Raw genomic sequence first — 26,710 nt, 5'->3', positions numbered from 1 at the left:
ATTCAGTTGTACGAATTTAGCTCTGGCAGCTAAAGGATAAAATATAGCTTCCTCCAGCTGCCTCTCTCATGATGTGAGAAATGATATTTAGGTATGGAAAGATTTGTTTTTTATTAGATAGATGCAGGTATCCTTAATTATAGGGGAGATAATTGGTTTGGAATTTTGCTTATTTAAAGAAATTTATGATAAATTTAGCCATTGCACTATTCCTTCACTTTTTAACCCAGGCAGCCATGGCCTTTTCAGAAACCACTGTTGAGAGTATGCAAGCAGGCTTCAAGGTCCACTTCCTGATAAACAAAGGGCTACCAGGAAGTCTGGACTACCTTAAAATAGACTTTGAAAATAACCTGATGTATCAAAGAGCCAAGCTCCCCACGGAATATTTACCAAAGATGATTTTTATCCCATCTAATATAATGTATGTTCTTGACAAATGGCTTTATATAACATTTCAGGAGGCAGCAAACTCCGGGGGATATTTATCACAGATAATGCAGATGAATAGTACCCACTGGCATTGTGGAGCGTGGCAGCTCAGATTCCATTATCAAAAGAACAGGGAACATTGGAGTCAGACAATGTCAGGTTCAAATCCTTGCCTCCTGGCTGACTAGACAAATGACCTTGGTCAAGTGTCTCCTCCTCAAGTATAAAATGTAAATAACAATGCCTACCCACCATCTGTGAAAATAATAGCATGGTTACAAAACTATTTCTCACTAAAGTTACTTTTTTACCACTTATTCTGCTTCAGAAATATTAACCAATGCACCAATGTGTTTCTCTGAGTGATAGATAACAAGATTCTTTGTTCAGTTCAGTCATAGCTTGTAATACTCTTCATTCATGATGATGGATTATAATCAGTGTTGTCAAGGGATTTTTCTGTTCTTTTTGTCTTGGTACTAAAAAAAGTTTCTCTGTGTTCTGTTCTTTCTCTCTATATATGGTAGAAATTAAAAAGGGATTTTTTTTACCAGTCCTGGTGCTTGAACTCAGGACCCGAGCACTCTCCTTGGGCTTTTTCCTCAAGGCTAGCACTCTGCCACTTGAGCCACGGCACCATTTCTGACTTTTTCTATGTATGTGGTACCAAACATGGGTCTTCGTGCATGCTAGGCAAGCACTCTACCAATAAGCCAAACGCCCATCCTGGGATTTAATTTTTTAAGTATTGTAATCCTGTTTAACAAGTTTAATCCTACACTGAAAATCATTTCTTCACTCAGACCTCAGCCTCTTCCTCAGTGGACGCTTTCAATCAGATGAGTTACTACTATTTCTAAATAGAATGGCACTAGAATGATGAAGCCAGTGAGGCTTACCAATAGTCTATGAGTAGATTTGAATTTGCTCAATGGGTATTAAAAGGCTCAATTCTATCATAAACTCAAGTTCATCTAACTTCTCAGACTATGATGAGCAGAATTTCCTTAAGAGAATAACTTTACCTTCTCAGGTCTTCCTAATAAGGGGAATGATCTCACTTGCATGAGTGTATGTGGTTCTTACCCACCTGTCTGTGCTTCGGGAAGTCATGTCACATCTGAGCAATCTCTTTGTTAAATTCATGAAATAGCATTTCCCTTAAAAAAGAAAAAAGAGGCTCGTTTGAAAGCAATATAGATTTCCATGCTATTCATGAAGCTGAACTTGAGTAGATAAAAGAAATTCTATTCTGCTACTAAATGGTTCATAAAATATTGCCATCTGCTATACTGAGTAACAGCTCATTTTTACTGGTTTTAAAATGGTTGTGCTTTTATAAGTTTGGATTTTTGCCTAAGCTCATCTTCTCTCTGAAGGTTCCTTCTAACCTCTGCCTGAGGAAATGTGAAAATCTGCCTTTCCAATCTTGTTTTATAATCTTGAGCAAGGGAGTGTAAATGGACTATACACATTCTGTGAAATTTTACCATAAAAATCTCTCCCACCACTGCCTCACTGGTTCTGTTTACAGTATTTCCAGTTTACACTGGAACCAACACTTGTAGGAAAAATTTTCCCAAAGTGCTGGTACTGAAAGCAAACATTTATAAAGTAATATGCCAAAGATATAGGCTTTAATTATAAATGAGGACAACATATTGCAAAATCTGAAGAAAGTGTTTCAGACCAATAAAAAATTTTTATTTTTACATTTTCAATTTTGTTTTTTTGTAGTTCTGGGAGGGAGTTTCAATTACACATGCCAGTTTATGAGCACAATGCATCTTAATCGATGCTACCTCTTTTATTATATTTATTTATTTATTTTTGTTGGTTGTAGGGCTTCAACTCACGGCCTTGGCTCTGTTCCTGAGCTCTTCAGCTGAAGACTAGTGTTTTATCACTTGAGCCACAGCATCACTTCTGGCCTTCTGGTGGTTAATTGGAGCTAAGAATCTCATGGACTTTGGTGCCTGGACTGGTTTTGAACCACAGTCCTTAGATCTCAGACTCTTGAGAGGTTAGGTTTATAGAAATGAGCCACTGGCACCTGGCTGCTGTCTGTTTTATAATTCTCTATCCTTCCCAGCCCTGACTATACCCTCAATTTTATTCATTAAATTTTTATGTAAGTCTATTGAATATTATGATTCCAAGCACCTTCAGAGTTGGAATTTGTTTAATGTAACTATGTTGTAAATGATGGAAAATAAAACACACCACGTTCAGATGTATAATCCTAGCTACTTAAGAGCTGGAGGTGTGGTTGGAGGCCAACTGAGGAAAAATGTTTACTAGAAATCATGCCCAAAATTAACAGCAAAATGCTAAGTTTGACATGTGCTTCAAGTAGTAGAACACATAGCTGATCAATCATGACACCCTGAGTTTAACCTCTAATATTTCCTACGACCCCACCCCATATTAGTGAGTGTGGATGTGTGTGTGTGTGTGTGCTCAATACAGAGGAATATTCAATAACTCACCCAGAATCTTATTTTCAGAGAAAGGTTATATGAAGATGGTATTCAGTTTTAGAAAAAAAAACAACCAGTGTTTATGGTTATTTAGACATCGACTACCTCCATATCATAGGCAAATAAAGCTGATAGTGAATTTTATTAGGCAGAGTCAAAATAAAAGAGAATACATTACAAAGTACTTCTCAAAGGAAGAAATAAGAAAATATGAAGAACTCTTTGAAAAAGGACATTAAAAGAAGAAAATAAAATAGTAATGGAGGAAGAGAGGAGGATAGGTTATTGGACACAACTCAGTTTGTTTAGAATCTGTCCAACATCATCCAACATGACCTGTTACTCCTCTTCTAGCTATCTAATTGATTTTGAGTGAAAATATATGTATATATATGAATATATAAACACATATATGTTTGTATGTATGCATATGTTTACATGTACATATATTCACCTTCATTCCATGTTTTCCTAGACTAGTGATCTCTCTCATGTAAACCCTGAAAATGCTTCCCTTTAGAAAAGTGTGAGCACAATTTTGTGCTCACGGTATATTCTGAAGTTTTGGGTGGGTGGCCTCTCTGTGAATGAGTCCTGGGCGTCATAGTTTCTATTGCTTTTCCCTTTTCCAGCTTCCCCCTATGTATCCTACTCTGAAAGGAGTATAATTATAATTGACTTCTCCCTATATCATCTGGGCCTGGGTGCTGTCCCTAAACTCTTCAGCTCAGGGCTAGCATTCTACTATTTGAGCCACAGTGTCACTCAATTTTCTGGTGTTTTATTGGAGAGGAGTCTCATGGATTTTTCTGTCTGGGCTCTGCTTTGAACCATGATCCTCAGATCTTAGCCTCCTAATAGATAGGTTTATATCTGTGAATCACCAGATGATGGTTTCCCTATATTTTATTGCAATAGAAAGTCCTCCATTATATGAGATCCATAGCTTTTAGGTGGTCTTTTTTATATAAAAATACTCAGCTAAATCATTTACCAAGTGAACTCATCCTTCTCACAAAGGCCTTCTAATAGGACTAAAGATCTCACACTACCACTTTGGGGATTCGAATTTCAATATATTTAAATGATTCCAATAGAAACGTTCAAACTATGAAGGAATTATAGTTTGAACTCGATTAAAATATAAATATTCTACAGGAATATATTCAATAAATCAGATATTTAGGCAAATTTGTTATTCATCACAAGGCTTATACTTTTCAACTATTAATTGAATGAATATACCAATGCACTACTGAAATATGTCTTATATAGATTCAACAAAATTACCAAATATCCCAAATAGTCCCAAACCAATTTACTTTGTCCAGCACTCTGTAGAAAGTCATCTGCAGTGTTTACTAACTGCCCAATAATATGAGGCAGGAGGCGAAATGCATCTTAACACCCTGGCCATTTTCACTTTCTGTTGTCATGGATGTTTGAAATTGATGTTGGCTCTGAAGCATCTTTTCTAACAAGTCAACACTCAAACCAAGTCTTAACATAAGTCAGTATTAGCTTAAGCACATTGCTTTCTTTATTCCACATAAATGATTCACCTCCACTGAGTAAATGGAAATTATAATTGCATGGAGAATAAGGAAGTTAATAAGAAATTGTGTTGATAAATGATGTTGAAATTTAATTTCTTCCTGGCAGTACAAGGCCAGGAGAAAAACATCACTGAGTTGGTAGATTAGGGAAGGAGAAAGAAATTGAACCCCTCTGAAAGGCAAGATAGTTCTGTAATTTTTTACTTGGCAGACCACAAGGCTATAATAATTCAAAATCAAACATACATGTATTACATAGAAGATATATTATATAATGTAATTTTAATGAGAAATAATAACTCAAGAATGGGTGTGGATATGAATAAATGAAATGCCAATATAAATATAGATTTATAATAGCTTTTAGTGGGAGAAAAAAACAAGGAAATGTGTAACAATGTTCAACAAGAAATGTACCCACTACCTTACATCTGTAGCTGTAACCATTCACCCTGACAATAAAATTATATTTGTATGTATGTATGTACGTATGTACGTATGTAATGAATAATAGCTTTCAAAGTTCATATCAGCATAATTTAGAAGAATCTTGGCTCAGTTTCTCTGATGTTGAATCTCTATAGATGGGTCAAACAATATGTGCTTTTATGCGACCCTCACAATGATACTGATGTGGATTCAGGATTGAGAATGTGGATTCAGGATTGAGACCTATGTGAAGATGGGTCTGACTAGAAAGTGCAAGGAAGAAAGGATTGGAGCACCAAGTTTCAAAGGGCCTGAAGGCATTTTTATTCTCTTCTACACAATCCTAGCCTAGCCTGCAAGTGTACAACATACTGTGGTTATGTCATCATGCCTTCCATCTTGGTATTTATGTTGTATTTTGTGAGTATTTTTGATGCAAAATTATTGAGGGTTGTGGTCAAAATACAGTAAGGCATGTTAACTAGGAACATTTAAATATAAATATTCAAAAGAATTCAAATTCCTTTCGAAGAAATATACACATCGTAGGGACACATCTGGACCACGTAAAGCAGTGGAAAGGGCTCTTCCTCCTGTAGTTTAGCATTAGTCATGTGAGAAACAGAGGCATTTGTAATTTGAGGTGCAGTGCAATGACCTGAATGTTAGTATGGAAAGCTAGAAGTAGTTTCCCACACTACAAAGTAATCTCTCATTTATAGTTTCTAGGATTTTATTTTGAATGCTAAAATTAACAGGCATGTTCCTAACTTACAATGTAGTTAGAGGTCTTCATTCTGCCCCTTACCACTGACTCTCACTCATGTCATTATTATTTTGCATTTTTATGAATTTGTTTACTTTAGTGTGATTTGCTTTTATATTTTTCTGGTAAATTAAAAAAATAAAATCTGAATGTCTTGATTCAGGAAGAATACAAATACTATGTGTTTGGGACAAATGTATATTCAGTTTCCCTGCCTAGGAAATTGTCTAGCTTTCTTTCTCAGAACTTAAAAATGACACAACATTGTATCTTCTATATGTATGGGGCCAATTCTGAACCAGGACATTATATATAGAATGCAACAAGATGTACATCAGCTGAGCCATCTTTGTCAGGAAACAAACCAAATGAGTATACTTATGATACAGGATTTACCCATATCTGTGTACATAAATGACCTTTATACTTAAGGCTCACAGATGTTAGTTAGCACATTGATGGCTCAATAATACAAAGTCCTATTATATGTACTTCCTAGCAAGTTCCAAATTCCAAATAAGAGTAATCTAGGATACGACTACCAAGATAACCATTTCTAAGTTTTACTGCATAAGTCAGAATTAATAGGGAACACAGAAAATGAATGTATGTAGAAATGCCTTTATTTCTTGTCATCTTTTCAAAGCAAAATGAATGTTTTGCCTTGTGGAAAAGTTAAGTATTTCCATTTTAGAAGAGCTGACAAAAATATGATTGATAGCTCCAATTATTAGTAACTTACTATAGTACTCTGAAAACCTTCACTACTATGAATGTGAGTGTTTATCACAGCTACCCAGTACAGTCAGCATGTACATGTGAATTAGGTATATTATTTTATGCAAATAACCATTAGTGTCTTTTGCTACACCTTCACTTCTACAAAGTTTCCATTTAGTGTTAGAAAGTTTGTCCCCTACAATTGTGCCATAATTGCCCATTTTTAATGCAATTTTCTTCTACTGATCACAATTGTAGATTTTCCCCAGAGGTTAGGTAACAGACTAATTTGATGGCAAGTATCTTATCTCTAGAGACATAGGTTAAGAAATGTCACTTTGATTGTCTCCATGGCAAGCTGTGTCATGTATGGACAATTCTACCTCCTTGTCTAATTTGACCCAATTTTCCATATTGCTTAATAAGCACATGAAATTGAATCACTGATCTATTACCCAAGAAATTATGAAGCTTATGGGTTATCTTCCATTGCACCTGCTTTAATCAGTGGATTGCCTTGGGTATTATGGTCACTTTATCCTTTAATAAAAGAATTGTTAATATCTTCATCTGCAATTTCAAGCAATTTGCAAAGGCAGGTTAGCTGGCTTTCATATGAAACGTCGCAGACACAGTAATTTAACATGACATTTTCAGGAATTATTCTTATGTTTCCAATGCCCTCAAATTAATATTTTATTATACCAACTGTCAGCGCTTAATATGGTAGATTTTATTTAATACAGTAGATAGAAATGTATGCTTTCTTAAAGTTACATCTATATTATATCCAATATCATTTTAAAAGCATTTTTATCTCTTATGTGCAATAGCGTAATTGTACATTTAAATACATTTGAGAGAAGATATACTGCAAGATCTTAAACAGGTATTGTTTTGAGTTGTAAAGAGTAATTCCAGTTCTGTTTGTTTGTTTTCATTTAAAAAATGATTGGAGATTTGAACTCAAGGCCTTATATCAACAAGAAAACCATTTTACTGCTTGAGCCAGGCCTTTAGTTTTCTTTCACACTGGTTATTTTATGATGGGCCATCCTGGACTGCAAGGCTCCTTACCTGTACTTCCCTGTGCTAAGAATGACAAGCATTTTGCTGTGTAGTTAGGGATGACATACAGGAAAACCTTTCTTTGAGGTTCCCCTATAGCTGAGTTAACAGGTATGTGCCACTGTAACTAGCTATTTTTTGAGATGAACTCTTGTGCACATTTATGACTGTACTGACCTAAAACTGTGATGAGCCAGTATTCACCTTCCCAGCGGAAATGATTACAGCCTTGAGCCACCATGTCTGTATAATTCCTTTAGTTTGTTTTATTGGACTATTAAAAATGATATGTTTGTTTATCTACCAGTCTTGGAGCTTGAACTCAGGATCTGGACACTCAAAAGTAATGCTACATTACTAGAGCCACAGCTCCACTTCCAATATTTTTGGTAGTTTATTGGAAATAATAGTCTCAGGGATTTTTTTGACCTAGCTGGCTTTGAACAATGATCTTCCAATTTTAGACTCCCAAGTAACTAGAATTCTCCCTCCCTTCCCCCCCCTTCTCTTTCTCTCTCTCATCAGCTACAGGTAGCTCTTTCATTGAGTCTTTAAGATTAATTACTTTGGGTTGATGGTATTGATATCATGTTGCTAATGATATCATGTAGGCTAATGACTTCTTATGCTGCAAAGAAATTTTAAGTATTTCTATATAAAACTGACATGCATTGCTTAGACTGTTTAAATTGCAATGATGGCTTGCATGAAATATATATCCTTTCTTTAATATAGAGAGTTAAGCCTTTGGGAATTTTGGACAGAATTTCTAACAAATATTAAAAAAAAACCTGTTTACTCAGAAAATCTCGGGTTGTGTGGTAATGAAAACTCATATATCTTTGAAATGTCTTATGATGACATTTGTCAAGGATCAACAAGAGTCTTCTCAAATATTAGGAAAAATCAAAATAAATGTGTGCAGGCAAATTTTAAAGGATGTTTTATTTCCTATTAACAGCTTTCTGAATCTCAAAATGATGGCAACTATTTTTTTATTCTTAGAAACAAAATATATGATATTATTCTTTTCCATACTATTCTATATTCTATGTCACTTTTGGAAGCAGTTCATTTATCTCTTGACCAGAAAATACAGAGTCTATTTGGGTTAAGTCCCATGCCCTATATACATTTTTGTTTTACTTTTACCCATTTAATTATAGTCCAAAGAGCTTATCTCAGAAATTGAGATGAAAACATACACTAGAATCATAAATCCTGAGCACAGATATACAGCAGTGGAGTTAGACATGTGAAATTCTAATAGAAATTGTAGAAGGATATTTTGGATACCTCACAAAATATGTTCTGATGATCAGTCAATACTGTTACACTATCCACAAACTATTACTTTGCTAGCCTGTGACAAATTATGAAATAGCTATAGAAAAGGGGTTTTTATGTCTTTTTAATAATACAGAATAGTTGAATGGTTTATTTAGTTATTTTGTATATGACGTTAACATATATATGAACATTTTGAGCCTTACTAAGTATATCATTCTGGTACTTGCAACCGTTCAAACTTTTTTTATTTATTTTATTTTATTTTATTTTTTTGCCAGTCCTGGGCTTGAGCTCAGGGCCTGAGCACTGTCCTTGGACTTTCTCAAGGCTGGAGCTCTACCACTTGAGCCTCAGCACCACTTCCGGCTTTTTTTTCTATGTATGTGGTACCAAGGAATCGAACCCGGGTCTTCATGCATGCTAGGCAAGCACTTTAACCACTAGGCCAAACTCCTGGCCCCACAAACTTTTTTTATTTTTTTATTAAAGAATTTATTAACATTGATATTTACATCATATTTCAAATGACATGTTTAACAAACAAGTGTTGAAGAAGGGAATCTCTATATACAATCCCTGGCACTTAGTTTTTAGAACATAATCAAAATTAGGCTAAGGGTTTGTATATCATAGATACATATTAATTTATGAAATAAAACATTATGTCTATGTAATTATGTTTATATTTCCAATACCATGTCCATAGCATTGGGTATGCAAATATTGAGTCCTCTCTCTTGTACTGTTTGGATCTAATAGCCACATATTAAGGATACCATGCGCATTTTGTTCCTTTGGTCTCGACTTGTCTCACTCAACGTATATACATTTTTAAATCAAATAATACAACATAAAATAGTTTTATAATACTAATTAAGCTTTAAAATTAAAGAGGGGAAATTTACTAAGTTTAATATGAATATTCAGCTAATATTTTCTGTTTGTTTTGTCAGACATGTGGTTTGAACTAAGGGCCTGGGCACTGTCCCTGAGTACTTCAACTCAAGGCTAACACTGTACCATTTAAGCAACAGCATCACTTCAATCTGTTTTTTTGGTGATTAATTGCAGATAAAAATCTCATGGACTTTCCTGCCTGGGCTGGTGAGTAGCTAGGATTACAGGCGCGAACCATGGTGCCTGGCTAACTTTACGATATTTTATTTCTGAAGTCAAGTAATAAGAAGTTTAAATGCTTTCTCTTAAGATTGTAATCGCCAAATACATATTAATAAATAGTAAAGCTTACTTGATTTGTAACTTTTTTATTATTAATTATTGTATTTTATTGTCAAGGTGATATACAGAGGGGTTATAGTTACATTTGTCTGGTAGTGGGTATATTACTTCTTGAACATTGATACCCCTTCCCATGTTTTTCTCCCAATTTCTCTCCCCTCACCCCTTCTCAAGCAACTTGCTTTTCCTTTCATTTGTTTAACATGGCCATTTTACCTCCAATTTTACAGTATTATTTTTGTGTGTACCGCAGGTCTGGGGACTTGAACTTCTAGGATGCAAAAGACAATGCATATTATCTAGTACTAAGAAAAATTGCTCTGTTCCTCCCCTAAAAAAAACTGGCTTGAGTATGGGGCTGATTTTAGAATGTTTATAATTGTCCAAGAGCAAAAGCAATATACAAAGCTAACTTAATCACAATTCTGAAGTTGTTTTCTGGAAAAGGTTGTGTATTTTGGTAAACTTTTAATTAAATAAGTGAAAGCCCAAAGTTAAAGAAGCCCCATAAATAATAAGAACCAGAAGAACTTATTATATAATAGGTTCTTGATTTCTTTATGTCCATGTGCTAAGCAGAGGAGATAGAAGGTGACAGAATTCAAAGCTACAAATATAGATCTTAACCTCAATGAATTTACAGGTTCAGTTGATGTGATAAAAGGTAGAGAGTGAGAAACATCTTGAGATTCAGAGAGATTCTGAGATTCTGAGAAGATATAAAACACTACAAGGCACGAGGATCATTTACATGGTTCTAGAATACAATTACGATCTTTTAAATTTGATCTCAAAGAATGTAAGTATGAGGGAGAAGTACATTTTGCTCTACATAAGCAAAATTAAGTAGAAAGAGCTAAAGGGATTTTGTGAAAAAATACTTGAACACAATGAAGCAACAATCTGGAGCTGACCTCAGAATTTAGATTTTTATCAGACAGTTACATGCTCAAAGATTCAAATAAAAACTGGAGAAAGAAGAGAACACATGAAGAGAAGTGGTTTAAAAAGTCATCACAGTAGCTTGACAAAGAATGAGAAAATTTCAAGACATACTACAGGAATAGAATTGACCCTGGGTAGTTATTGGGTGGATATTAGAAAATACAAAAGAATCGAAAAGGCCTTGGCTGTATGATCAGGTGGTGATGAAGGTAATGGTGGGACATTTGAATATAGATAAGGAATAAAAGGAGGCATCTAAGAGAGAAAATGACATGCTGGACAACAGGCTGAGAAAGACCTACGTGGAATTCGTATATAGAAACTACCTGCTTAGTCTATAGATTTTGGATTCATCTATATTGACAGAAGTGAGATCTGAAGTTAATTGACTGTGGAAATGTTTTCAGGTACAGGAGAACAAAGGCCAACAATAGCTGTCTGGGGTGGAGGCGGGGATTTTATCCCATGAGAAAGTATCAAGGAAAGGAAAGTCAGACATGAGTTCCTCTTATCTAATTTTCATTGTTCAATTTTGTATTTAGTGCTTAGAAGCAAATTTAGTTCATGGTACAAGTATAATATTAAGGTTAAATAAATAAGTAAATAAGTAATGTAGACTTCAAAAAACAATAAGAAGCAGGAGAGCTAGTCTAGCAGTTGTATTAGAAAGTGGGTATTGGGGATGCTATATCTCTTATATATGTCTAGATATTTCTTATTGCTAAATTTTAATTTTGCATGTTCACACTTCTTCCATGATTTATATCCATCTTTCCGTATGTCTGAGTTACAACAATTCACTTAGATGGTTTTCAGATCTTTATCTATTCCGCTACCCTGGGACTTAACTAATGATCTAACTGCTACTGAAATAAAAATGCACAAGAGAAGAATTGTAGAATAATTTTTCTTTACATAATTTAAAATAGGATAGTGATTTTTCTGTAAATTGAACTTGTATTTTGTATTGTTTATGTATATAAAAGTAGAACCTTATAATTTAATGTGTTATCCTTTTGTTTCAATTTCAATTGGTAATTTTAGTAACTTACTGTGAATTATAATGCCTTAGAATGGGAAAGTTTGCATTTATTTCAAATTGCATGCATATTTGAAATTGACTATAAGAAAAAATGAGACTATACGAAAGGATGACATGCTTGGGGCATATTTAATACAAGTACATGACATTATGTCGGTCTCAATATTTATATATGATTTACATGTTTTATATGGTGTTGTCAAACTTCTTTTGTTCCTGGCATATTTGAAAGATGTATAAGAAATAACTCCATGATGTTGATATCTTTTAATCTCTAAATCTAAAATAAAATAGAACAAAAATTGTACATAATACTTTATATATGTATATGGAGACATTATATATATACACATATGAGAACAGTTCCTTCAATGTAATCTTTGTGGTGTCACTAAATATCAAAACAATTTCATATTGTCATTATACTCTTATTTCTTCATGACTTACTTTTGGGGTGACTAAATTTTTCATCAGATCTTAAAATATGTTATTATTACAATCCAAGTACCAGACTCTCACATCTGTAATTCTGTCTACTCAGGAAGCTGAGATCTGAGGATTATTATTCTAAGCCAGATAGGCAGGTAAGACTTTGTCTCTCATACCTCCAATTAGCTATGCCCCAGAAAAAGCCTGAAGTGGATCTGTGGCTCAAGTGGTAAATCACTAGCCATGAACAAAGTAGGTCAGGGACAGCACCCAGAATGGGCACTATCTATATTTCTATCTATCTATCTATCTATCTATCTATCTATCTATCTATCTATCTATCTAATCATCTATCTATCATCTTTTTATACATCAATATCTGTTACTATTTCCCATGTTTTGCACATTTTTAAATGTCCTGATTTTTATATGAACATCACACATCACACAAAGTCTTCATTTTTCTATTTCTGACATTTTCTCACTTTTTTCAACTTACTACATCCTTTCCAAATACACTAACATTTCTACATTACAAGCTTCTGCCATGCACTTGGACCCATTGCCAAAACAAGTATTATCTTATGTCTTTGTAAGGCACAGAGTTTCATTTTCTCTTTATATTTAAAGCTATCATGGAGAATTTTTTCTTCACTAGATCACTTTTGTTCCTTTCTTTTTCCCCTATAAAGATGCAGCAACAATGTTCAAGAAGTAATGTACTCACTACCTTACAAATAACTGTAAACTCTCTGTACATCACAATGATAATAAAATAAAATAAAAAGTGTGCATTATATTTAGAAATTTGATAAACAAGCAGATGAATACAAAATATTGAGACACCCATTAAAGAGCAGAAATTTGTTTTACGAATAGCACAAAAAGCCAGTAATTGACACCAACATATAGGTATCAGATTTCTCAATTGGAAACAGATAACATAGTGTGTACAGAAATGTGGTTATTGACACTATTCACAATAAGTGGAAAGGGGAAACTAATGCTCATATCAAACGATCAAATGAAATGGAACAACTATTCAATGAGTGTTAATCACATAAAATAAAAATAAATTCTGAACATGTTCATAGAAGAAGCAAAATTTTATATCATCTTTTAGGTCTTTCTTTTTTCCAATTATATGTTCATTTTTAATCTAAAGAAAGACAACAGAGCAAAGATAAATTCCTCTACAGGATTATATGTATACACTATTTGACGGGGATTCAATCCATTCAGAGTTTACAACCGTGTAAATTGAATCTGGATGGCAGTGGCTCCTGCTTGTAATCCTAGCTACTTAGGAGGCTCAGATATGAGGACTGCAGCTCAACCTTAGCCTGCATCTGCAAGGTACCATCTCTAGTAAGTAGGTGTTTATTTTTTGTTGTTGTTTTTGTTTGCTTGTTTTATATGAGCCTGAGAATTATACTGATATAAGATAGGTTAAGAGAAGTAAACCTTGCAACTGCATTTGCTGCACATTGTACATAAAATGGGGTCTTCAATCCTAAAAAAAATTGAAGGAAGAAACAAAATCTAAATGGTTTGATACTAAGTATAACAAAAAAAAGACAGCTATAGAATAATGACTAACATGAGGAAAACTAAATGGAGGAGATAGTTTGGGCAGATCGGTACAGTATGGTTTCAGTTTAAACTTCCCATTTGAGATGATAAAGCTGTTTTTTGGTTGTTGTTGTTGTTTTCAGTCATGGGACTCGAATCCTGGGCCTAGATGTTGTCCCTGAGCTATTCAGCTCAAGACTAGTGCTCTACCACTTAAGCTACAAAGGCATTTGTGGTTTTCTGATGGTTAATTGGAGATACAAGTTTTATGGGCTTTCACACAGGGCTGGCTTTGAACCATGATCCTAGGATCTCAGCCTCCTCAGTAGCTAGAATTAACCCCACTGGTAAGACTTTTTTCTTCAACATCTTTTAGATGATATATTTTTTTTGTTCTGCTTTCAGGAAGAAAAGCCAGGAGTGGTCAGAGTGTCACTTTGATGTTACTTGATGTTTTCTAAATGCCTTTAGTTCAAAATAGTCCTCAATGTCAACTGACTTATTTTCAGGTCACCTACTCGGTCATAGGCTGCAACGCGGAAAAATCTTGAAAATATTTTTTTTATTAAATGAGTGAAGTGAGGCACAAGAAGGACATAGATTTTACAGTTCTGTTTACCTGAACTGTTCAGGTACACAGAATTTTTGCATAAAGGAAAATGCTGAGTAGCCAAAATCCAAGGAAAACAGAAAATAGGAAATAATTGATTAATGGGCACAAGATATTATTTGAGGGTAAAGTGTTGTTTAAACTTGATGTAGGTGGTAGCTTCCAACATGGTCAGTTTTATAAATGCCAGTGAATTAGTGAACACAAGATGACTAATACTGTACTAAGTGTTCAGTTTTTTTTTTAAACGGAGTGAGTAGTATCTCTTTGGAACCAACAGATGCATGCAAGTAAATGAACATACAAGATATTTGGAGGACTCATTTTCTAATGCAATTTGTGTCTCTGTTAAAATAGTCCAGGCTCACAAATTAACTTCCTGATACACTACCTAAAATAATACCTTTCATCATTGTTGTTTGTATTTTTTGTGTGTGTGTCTATTACATAGTCTGTATAGTAACCAAGCTTTTTGACAAGCAAATTCTAAAAGTAATGTAAAAGTATTAAAAAACACAACATTTCAGTTGCTAGATTTTCAGTAAAGCAGAGTACAATCGGTAAGGTTATGTGCTTTATGTAATTATTGAAGGACTTAAAAGAAATGACCATGGTCTCTCCAAACAGAAAATGGAAAGTATGGTTGATGATTTTATGAAGACTAGAGAAGGCATTACAAATAAAGACACTATTACAATCAATCATCAGTCATTCTAATTGTCCAACAATCTGTAAAACACAGCTAATGCTGAGGCTTCTGCTTCACTCAGAATGTAAGTCTCCTATACAAAGGAGCTGGGAACACTTACTAGTGAGGTTCTTCACAAAGACATTGGTGAGGATGTATATGAGGGTGGCAGCTGTGGAAATCTCTATACATAATAATGGGATTTTTATTTTATTAAAATCTATACTGAAAATTAAGTTGGGAGTTAGATACCTTTGTGTGATGACTGTACGGTTCGGAGAATTTTTTCTTTAGTTTAAACAAGAAAAGGATCCAAGTAGTGAGATTTTTAAATAAAGCTATATCCATGCAGAAGTGCCTTCCTCAAAAGAATTGTGACTTTTTTTAGTTTTTACTTTTTAGTTGTGAATCATCTCTAGAATATGCAGCAAATTCCAAGTAATAATTTTTGCAGGTCTCACTAGACACAATAGGAAGGATGGCAAAACCTATTTATCCTAAGATTCATAACTTATTATTCAATAGGTAAGAACAGATAATTCTAAAACCTATTATTGTAGCTATCTGTAACTTCATTCCATTTTTTATCAGAATTCATTTTATATTAAGCTAGGTTTTATTTTTATATTTTATTTTTTTTACCAGTCCTGGGACTAGAACTCAGGGACTGAGTGTTGTCCTTGGACTTTTCTTTTACAGAAAAGCCTCTCTTTAAGTCTTTGGCCCATCTTTTAATGGGATGGTTGTTTCTTTGGAGATTGGTTTTGGAGTGATTCAATTTTTTGAGCTGTTGGTATATTTTAGATATGAGGCCTTGGTCCATTGTTTGGTTAGTGCAGATTTTCTCCCACTCTGTAGGCTTTCTAGTTAATTGCAGCAGGGTTTTTATAGTACACACATATGATAGAGTGATAATTTCTAAATGTGCACCACATTTTATGTCATATTGGAAATTTTAATGACTCAAGCTTTGGTAGGACAATGCAGAGAGACAGTGCAGAACCATAAGGTGGAAGAAACATGATTTTCTTCTGCCTTAATAGCTTTAATTGCACGATACCATAGATTACAGCTGCTTCTCCAAGTTTCCTTTTATTGTCTGTCAAAAAGCTGTCACACCAAGCATGTCACTTGATTTGTAGGTCGCCTAATCTTGTTCCACCTGAGCAAATTTGTGTCAGTTTCTGCTTAATGTTTCTTTTTTTCTGGGAAGTATAATTTTCACTGTTCCCGACTGAAATCAGAATCATTTAAACTTACTGGTATAAACTTTTGCTATAATAAGCGTAAGCAATAACCAGATGAGTACAAGTTTTTAAATATTTTAAACTGACACTTCATTGAGAAATAAAATTGGGATATAGTTTGTGTTTTAAAAATTCATATTTTGGTGGTTTCAACAAAATAGAAGATTTGAGTATAAAGAAAATGAAAACCTTTTTTTGAAATGTGTGAAGTAGTTCTAGAGTCCAAAATCACCAGAATGCAAATAACAAACCTGGATAATAAAATGTGACTGATTGATTGTGATATATTCTCTAAAAACCTTGTTATAGGCTACTATATAATCACATAGTCATAATACTTTACGGCTGTATATGATGCATTATGTTTGGAAGATAGGTTCCCTTTCATTCACAATGCAACCCATGACCCACCACAACAAACAAAAAACCCCAAGAACTCAAAATAATCAAACAGCGTTTGAATTTCTCTAAATGTATTATAAATGTGTTATTAACACTTGTTTTATTTAGCGTGGACCAATATTTCACTCTATCTGCCACATTTCTCTCATTACTAAATATCAATTCATTTACTGACATAATTGCAGCCTTTGTCTCATTATCCCTTGAAAATGTTAGCACTAATCATTTGAACTGCACATGATCATTTAAAATAGTTTTTTACATCTTACCTTTTCTATAAAAATAAATTTATCAGATGAGTTTCCAGATGTCTTTCTATTTTTATTAGCATTTGTATTGAGATTCACCTGAAGCTTTCCTCACTGTTTCTCTCTGTTTGGAGAAACTAGGTTACATTAATTATGCTGTGGAATTCCATTATTATTTATACACACATGTTTGTACCATGCTTACCAGTCTAACTCCCTGTACCATACATTAGCACTTTCATAAAAACTGCATCGTATTCAGTGCTAAGCTTTAGGATAAACTGGAATAAAATTCAACAACATGTAATTTTTGTTCACCAAACTTTGTCTACACAAAGCCCATGAACTGTAGATCATAACTGTGTCAAGTCATTCTTTATTATTCCAGCCAAGGAAATGTTTATAAATGTTATTATTTCAATTGGAAATATTGATAAAAATGATATGTAAATATGGTTTGATAGGAAGAATGATATTGGATAAATACATTGTTGGGTGATTGTCCATTTATTTTCTCTTATCAAAAATGTCCAAATGATTGTTATTTACATTTGCCTTGCTGCTGTTCTGCTTTATTCTTTTGAAATCACATTATTTTTCTGTAATCTCATCTTTAAACCCAGATTTTTTGAAAGTCTTGCTTCCAACTCAGTTTCTTAAAACATAAGATTGTTTTTCAATGCTGTACTTCTTCATGAAAGAGCATTGAACAATTCATTTTTCTTTTTCTTGGTTTTGTATTACTGTAGATGTACAAAAAGAGTCATCATTTAATATAACAGTATATGAATACTATACATCTAGATCAGCGTCACCATCTTCAACATCTTCATGTCATTCCCCCTTCAACTCATGAAAATTTATATTTTTATTACTGAGAAAACCCAGGCAACAGATGAAGAAATTTAATTTCTTCTTCTTTCCCTTGGTATTATTTAACAGCAAGCACGACATAATGACAGGACAGAGCAGCATCAGTTTAACACAAGCAAATTAGGCATTGTATTGTCATATTGATTTCAAGAAAATTCTGTAAAGTCACAAAAGAAAAACACAAAACAGGCAACAAAGTCTAACTTTTTCCTGTATCCTCCTGTGGCTTATTCACATGTAGCATGATTCCTTGTTTCAGGCTCTTTCTCTCTCTATTACTTTCTGTCCTGAATCGCTAAGCATTTTGGAGAGCCAAGCCATACTCTGTGATAGTTATTTACTTTGTAATGTTTAAAAAGGTGGTTTTCTTTTTCATGTCTAATTACAGTCTCTTTAAACCCAGTTTCAAAACTGGCATCCCCTCTTGACTCTCTTTGTACAGAAATCTTTGAAATTGAACAAAGCATTCAAAAGATTAAATGAATTTCATCTCAATTACATCCCTATCTTTTTTTTGATATTAACTGTAGTGTTTTATTCCTCAGTATATTTTACAAACATTTGTTTCTAAGTTATCACAAACTATCACAGGAAAATCTGCCATTCATCTCTTCTGAAAGCAATTGTGGCTAAGGAGATTCCATTATTATTGCTTAAATCCCTACAAAAATAATTTCATTGTTGATCTGGGAAAAAATAAAGAATGCATATCCTTTGGACTTATGTGACAAAATTTATGTATGTTCATCTCTGTACTGTCTATATGAACATGAAGCCTAAACATTCCTTTTCTTTCCTTATCAAATAGTGTTAAATTATGTATTATTACCACATACTATATGTCAGCACTATATTTCATGTTGAGAATATAGGGCAAGTGTAATAAGTTTTGTCTTCAGTAGTGATCACTGGAAAGTGACAGAAACTGAGCGAAGAAACCCACTCTGGCAGACAACTTCTCCCTTCTTTTTGTAACAAACACAACTTGTCTTGTCACTTGTAGGAAAAAGATACTAAATTGTTTTCAAAAGAACATCTGTAGTTTCTCCATTTTTCATTCATGTGCCATTTCCTCCTCATTTTGCTTACAATTTTATATTTCATGATGACATGTGCTATCAAGGGCTGCAAGAAAGTGAGAGGCCGGAAATACACAGAGCTGCTATAAAAGGAAGTGCTAATGGCAAGCCAAATTTACACATCTTGCTGCCTTGATTTACTTAATAGTTTTTCCTCCAATAGAAACGAGATTAGGAATTCCTACATAGGAATTTACCTCAAAATTCAGAAATTCGCTTATGCAGTTTATATAAATTGAGGAATGAATACTTCTTATGCTTGACTTGGCCCTTAAACATAGACGTCACAGTAGCAAAATAAAAACGGGATTCTGTGAGGAGACTGCATGGGAGTACTGTCAGTACAGCAGCATTTGCCAGACAATGTGGCCTCTTCTTCTCTCCTACCTCCTTGCCCTGTTTACAGCAAGAATAAAATAAATCTAGACACATGAAGAGAGTGACTATTCCCTTTACGATGTTCCCATAACTTCCAGAAAATCCCACCATAGTTGTGTTAGTAACTTCAGAGCTTACTATATAATCCTCCCATATTCCCATTTAATTTAGAGTTTCTTTTATTATTTGGAGATGTAACAGCAGTAAAGTGACATAATATAAGATTTTTTTTAGAGCACTGCAAATCTGCCTTGGGTTCTGTTTTAAAATCATCCAAATTAGTGGATAAAGTGCTTGCCTAGCATGCATGAAGACCCGGGTTCGATTCCTCGGTACCACATATATGGAAAAAAGCCAAAAGTGATGCTGAGGCTCAAGTGGTAGAGCTCTAGCCTTGAGAAAGTCCAAGGACTGAGCTGAAGCCCAGGACTGGAAAAATAAATAAATACATAAAATCATCCAGTGTTTTGTTCCATATTTTTTTTGTAATTTCTTCTCTCCAAACTTTTTTTTTAATAGTCCAGTGGTCTTTTACTTTTTTACATCTCTTCGGCCATGAATTCATAGGGAATGGGTTCCAATAGCTCAGGATCCTTCCCATTGTTTCTCACGAACTGTGCTTCTCTAGGTGGAGCAGGCTGGCTCTTAAGTTGAACCCAAGATCCTTTCTCTTTGGCTTCCTTCTTTTTCTGATCATTTTCCTTCACCTGTTGTTTTAGAAAGCTATCTTGACTCTTAAAGAGTGCTTACTATAGATCCTTGCTTCTTCACAACCATGCTAACTTGCATGTTCCCAACAATGCTAACAGCATGCTGGTAACACTGTAGACTTTTCCAGTTTTGCCATTATAACATTTGTGGAGTTTTCCTTGACGTCTACAATATCACCTTTCTTGTAGATTCTCCTTTACGTGGCCAAAGGAATAACTCCATGCTTCCTGAAGGGCTTAGAGAACATGTACCGGGTACCTTTCCTCTTTCCCTTTGTATTCATCATTTTGGCAAATAACTAGAAGATGGTGGTTCCAGCCAAAAGACCTCTCCAAATGTTTTAGTGAAAAAAAATGCTCCAAGGAATCATAAATTTGTAGAAAAGTATGACTACAAGAGATCTGAGGACCCATGTTTCTCAATTCTCTCTCTTCAGATCAGAGCTGACAGAGGTCCAATTTTCTAAAATTTTACAGGTATTCAAATTTAGAAAGTCTTTCTAGGAAACATAGATATTTCTGGAAGAAAACCTACCTGGGATGAACGATGCTCTAGCTTCATCTGCAAGTCCCTGTAGGTAACTGGGCAGCTGGCTGATAAATTAATGTTCCAGTCAAGTTCAAATTAAGATATTTCTATCCTTATTTATTTTTTGAAATTGTATTGTAAAGGTGATGTGCAGAGAGGTTCCAGTTACATAAAAAAGTGCATTTTTTGAGTGGGGGCAATCATGGAGCTTGAACTGCGGCCTGGGCGCTGTCCCTGAGCTATTCAGCTTAAGGGTACCATCCTACTCCTGGGCCTGTGTGCTGTCCCTGAACTCTTCAGCTCAAGGCTACTGCCCTACTCTTGTGCCACAGCCCCATTTTCCATTTTCTAGTAATTAATTGGAGATTTGTCTTATGGCTTTGTATTGCCTAGGCTGGCTTTGAACTTTGATCCTCAGATCTCAGCCTGCTGAGTAGCTAGGATTACAGGTGTGAGCCACCACAGCCTGCTAAGTTCATTTCTTTTTGAACAATGTTACCCTTCTATTTTGTCACCCTTCCATCCTCACTCCCCATCCCCCAAGCTGTAAAGTTTCTTTCCTACATAGTGTCTGTCTACTGAGCATCACTGTTGCATTGATTCACCTTTTGTCCCACTTCTGTGATACCCCTTCTTCTCGTCCCCCAATCAGATAAACTTATATACAAGACAAAAAGTACAGAAATAAAAAATCAGTAGCAACAGGAATAAACCAAGGAGTGTGGGGGAAGAAAGAAAAAAAAAAGAAATAACTGTGACCAGTACCCTAAAATGGACCTGGTTTCCTTTCTTGGACTTCATTTGATAAGCATCATTTCATAAGGTCATATGCACAGAGCTATTGAGCCTATGATCCTCTGCTAAGAATATCTGACACATAGTCTAGATATTAAAAATGAAGGAAACCATATAGCCAAGGATTTTTTGAGATTTTCCAAGGCTATCCATTTCCTTATAAATGAGATAATGCCATTCTTTCTGGTGGAAGCATCAAATTCCAAAATGTATATATACCAAATTTTCTTGATGCATTCATCTACGGAGATTCATCTTACCTGTGGCAAATCATGCAACAGTGAACATGGTTGTTCCCTGGTAGGTTTAGTTTGGTCTTGTCTGTGGTCATTTGGGTAAATTCTCAAGAGTAGGATTGCTGGGTTGTAAGAAAACTCTGTTAAATGTTTTGAGGAACCTCCATACTATTTTCCAATGTTGTTAAACAAGTTAACACCTCCACCAATAGTATAGTAGCATTCTATTTTGGCTACATCCCTGCCAGCATCTGTTATTACTTGTTTTCTTGATAGAATCCATTTTAATATGATGGGATTTGCATTTTATTTATGCTGAGAGATGTTGTACATTTCTTTATATGTCAATAGGTCATTCTCCTTACTTAAAAGGGATTATTCCAAAAGGACAAAATTTTTTAACATAGTTCAAAAAATTAAAGATATCATTGTTCAGTAAGGTTATATAGTCACTATTTAACAAGAAAGCATTAAAGAAACAGGCTCAAATACATGAGATTATGTACATGTATTTGCCATGTTATGTTTTTGAATGTATCTCATATTTTAACCTGCAATAATTGCCAAGAAACTATATTACTGTTGCCTCTAAATGCATTTGAAAATACATGTTTAGGGCTGGGAGTCTGGCTTAGTGGTAGAGTTCTTGCCTAGCATATACAAAGACCTGGGTTCAAATCCACATACACAGTACCACGTACACAGAAAATGCCTGAAATGGTGCTGTGGCTCAAGTGGCAGAGCTCTGACCTTGAAAAAGTCCAAGAACAGTGATCAGGCCCTGAGTTTAAACTCCAGGACTGGCAAAAAAGGAAAAAAAGTAAATATATATTTACATACAGTCACATATATACATATATTGCATTATATATCTACAAACACACGTGTGTATAAAATGTTATTCTCCCATTGGATGAATTCCACTTCATTTTGACAATATAGTAGCACATTTAGGGGTTGGGGAAGTCAACAGGCAATAAGAAAATAATAATTTAATAAATATAAACTACAAGCTAAACATTTACCCAATGGCTTTATAAGTGCTTATCAGCCTTCACAGTGGTACTAATAAGATACAGGTGTGTAATTATTGGATTGTCAAAAGGTTTGAATTCTCACAATTAAGTGAATCACCCTGGGTCGTATGACAAGTAGCACAGTTATTGAAAACTACCCAAATTCAACTGGTCGCAAAGTAAAACCAGCACAAAGTAAAATGGTGTTTATTGATCTCGTGTATTTATACATAGTAACTTTGATATTCACAGATGCCAGTGTGGGTGATGCTGTACTTGGCAAAAATGGAAACCTGGGAAATCAGGGTCCATACTTAAACTGGCTTAACCAATCACATTTCCAGGAAGCTTGCCCAGGTGACCTGGATACACTCTCTTCTTGAAATAACTCATCTACCCTGCCTGTCAAAATGTATTCCCCATTTCCCCTACTACATACAGCTATCTGTAAAACATATCTGAAATACAAGAGCATCAACAATCACCTGAGAAAATGCAACACCAACTGTCAAAACAGGCTAATCTTTAGTGGGTTTATACAATCCTATCTGCATTTTCTTCTACTGCCAATGAGAACAAGCCTACACCGTTGCTTAAAAATGATAGTTCAGGGGCCGGGAGTTTGGCCTAGCGGTGGAGTGCTTACCAAGCATGCACGAAGACCCAGGTTTGATTCCTCAGTACCACATACATAGAAAAAAAAGCCAGAAGTGGTGCTGTGGCTCAAGTGGTAGAGGTCTAGCCTTGAGAAAGTCCAAGGACAATGCTCAGTCCCTGAGCTCAAGGCCCAGGACTGGCAAAAAATAAGAAGAAAAGTGATAGTTCATATTAGGTAAAAGGAAGGGAAGAAAAAAAATCCATATTTTATATCTCATTTTAGATTACAATAATCTTTTTAAAAGTTTAACAAAAACTTGACTGTCATTTAAGAAATTTCTGATATTGATACAGGTTTTTCTGGAATATTCCTGTTCTTTTTTATACTTTTTATTGTAATTAATAAAAGGGTTACATGATATTTGCCAGATAGTAGGTGCATTAATTCACATACATTGATACCCTTTCACGTGTCTTGGTACCCATTACCCTCCCCCCCACCACCCACCCCCCGTCTTGGTTTTCCCCCCTTCCCTATCAAAGTTCAAATAACTAAATACAAATAAATTCAATATATCAGATAACAAAGTGAGATACTGTAACAATATGAGATACCCAAGGGACAGCAAAGGAGATGAGAGATAGCATAGTACATTAAGGACAACAATCATTCGTTATATGGCTTTTGTTCAAATGGATCAAAGACCTGGAGGTAAAAGCTGACACACTGAAAACTTTACAAGAAGGAATAGGAGATACACTAGGCCTCCTTGGCACAGGTCGAAACTTTCTTAGTAAGGACCAAGAATCACAACAAATCAGAGAAAGGCTGGATTAAGTGGGACTGCATTAAACTGCAGAGCTTTTGTATGGCAAAGGACATAGCTAGTAAATTAATTAGGAAGCCTACAGAGTGGGAGAAGATCTTCACCAACCATACAATGGACAAAGGCCTCATATCTAAAATATATCAACACCTCAAAAAATTGAATCACTCCAAAACTAATCTCCAAAGTAACAACCATCCCATTAAAAAATGGGCCAAAGACTTAAAGAGAGTCTTCTCTGAAAAAGAAACAAAAATGACCCATAGACACACGAAGAAATGCTCAACATCTCTGGCCATAAAAGAAATGAAAATCAAAACAACTCTAAGATTCCACCTCACTCCAGTTAGAATGGCCAGGATCAGGAAAACTAATAACAACAGATGCTGGAGGGGATGTGGCCAGGAGGGATCACTACTACACTGTTGGTGGGAGTGCAAACTCGTTCAACCACTATGGAAAGCAGTATGGCAGTGCCTCAAAAGACTAAACATAGAACTCCCCTATGACCCAGCAATTCCACTACTTGGCATTTACCCAACCATCCAGAATCTAGGGCATACTAAATCCACTAGCACAACAATGTTCATTGCAGCATTATTCACCATAGCAAAGATATGGAACCAACCTAGATGTCCCTCAGTTGATGAATGGATCAACATGTGGTATTTGTACACAATGGAATTCTATGCTGCTGTCAGAAAAAAATGACATCTCCCCATTTGTTAGGAAATGGAAAGTCTTTGAAAAAAATCATATTAAGTGAAGTAAGCCAGACTCAAAGGAACTTAGGCTCAATGGTTTCCCTCATTTGTCATAATCAGTAGAAACCTTGGGCTCTACTAGCAGAGATCTGCAATAGAGCAAAACCTTGGATACATAAGGCCATATAGTATGAAGCTAATTGAAAGGACCTCCAGGATATTGAAATATTCCTGTTTTTTGTTTAGTCTTTCCATTATTAGTTATGGGGGATTGTCTGCTGAGTATATATTTAATAAAGATACATTAACATAGACTTAAATGCCATGATTATTATTGGTGTTGAAAGGAACATGGCTGTGGATGGATGGCTCAAACATGTACTCTTATCTACATAGGAGGCTAAAACCTGAATTGAGGTTCAAATCCAGCCCAGAAAGGAAAGTCTGCACCTCCACCAAGAAGTCTGATGTGGAGGTGTGACTCCACATAAACCTTGATTATAAAACACTAAACCCTAAAAAAATAAAATAAAATAAAATAAAGCTAAACCCTGACTTTAAACCCTAATATTGGCAAAACCAAATAAAGTGGAAGTGTTATTTCAGTTAAACATTTTAGGTAAATTCTAATAGAACAGAAATAACTGAGAATCAGAAAATATTTCTTAGTAGAGTAGTGCACGAAAGGCATGGAAATGCCAGCACATCATCAAGGTCTCAGGCTCTGTCTGTCAATTTGCTCTAAGAATGACCACTGGGTTTAACATGGCTTCTACATTCCAGAAGTAAGAATAAACTAGAAAATGATGGTTAGAGATCAGTGTTGGGCCATGCTTGGCTGCAAAGCATTGTGGACAATACTGTTTTATCTGAGACGATTTGGCATTTTCAGATTTTCTAAATGTTAAAAATTAAATATATTATTTGGCTTCATCATCTCATTTAGATATTATTTATGTTATTAGCAGAAGTGGTATTCATGTCATCATATTCTCTTTGAATTCAAACATATTTTTACTTTCAAAGTTGAAAAAGAACAAATTTAAGTTCTCTGATAAATTTTGTTGAAAAGGAATGGACTGAATTTTTAATTATAAGCTAAAGAATCTTTGATCATAGGGATAAAATATTTGCAGGAGTTTACTCTTCCAGAGCACAATTTGATATAGGAGAAACATAATTTTCATCATATTTCACATTATGAAGCACATTTAAGAGGTGAGCTTTTATGACATAAACAGAGAGGAAAAGGATGTAAGTCTGTATTTTTTTTTTTCATTTAAGACTTCTATTTATCTATTCTTCTGTCTTGAAGGTCAGTTTGTGGGTTTTCCTGCCTTTCATCTGAATCCGTGTTTCCATTTCCCCAGTGTTCTGAATCATTGATGCACTTGACAAGATCAATGCATCTTGAACAGAGAGAGACCAATCAAAAGACATATCCACCAAATAATTAGGTCAGGCCAAAGTATATGAACAGAAGCATCAAATTAAGGTAGAGACCATCAGTCCTTTTATAATTGCAATACAAATCCATTTTTAGTATGCTTCCAAATCATGTCATACCAGAGCAATCGCAAAAGCATTCTTCCCTTTCTCTTAGACATGTTTGTTCTGATGAATGCTTAATGAACAACATAAATGATGACTAAAACATTAAGACATTTTATATTTCTATTATGATAAATATTGTAGCAGATAGTATGCCATCGACTAAAGAATACTGAGCGGTGTATTAACACTTTCACTGGATTTTATAACTAGAAATTTCTGAAGAAGTATCTTATCCAACTGGACATTTTG

General features: G+C 34.7%; 1 protein-coding gene across 1 annotated transcript in view; it reads left to right on the top strand.

The window, feature by feature from the left end:
- Robo2 (roundabout guidance receptor 2) overlaps positions 1-26,710 on the top strand; it is a 1,066,805-nt gene that overhangs the window by 137,263 nt on the left and 902,832 nt on the right.

This window comes from Megascapheus bottae, chromosome 1 (assembly GCF_031878675.1).
Source record: "Megascapheus bottae isolate mThoBot1 chromosome 1, mThoBot2.hap1, whole genome shotgun sequence".
Taxonomy (NCBI): Eukaryota; Metazoa; Chordata; class Mammalia; order Rodentia; family Geomyidae; genus Megascapheus; species Megascapheus bottae.
This window is presented reverse-complemented; position numbering and strand designations above follow the sequence as displayed.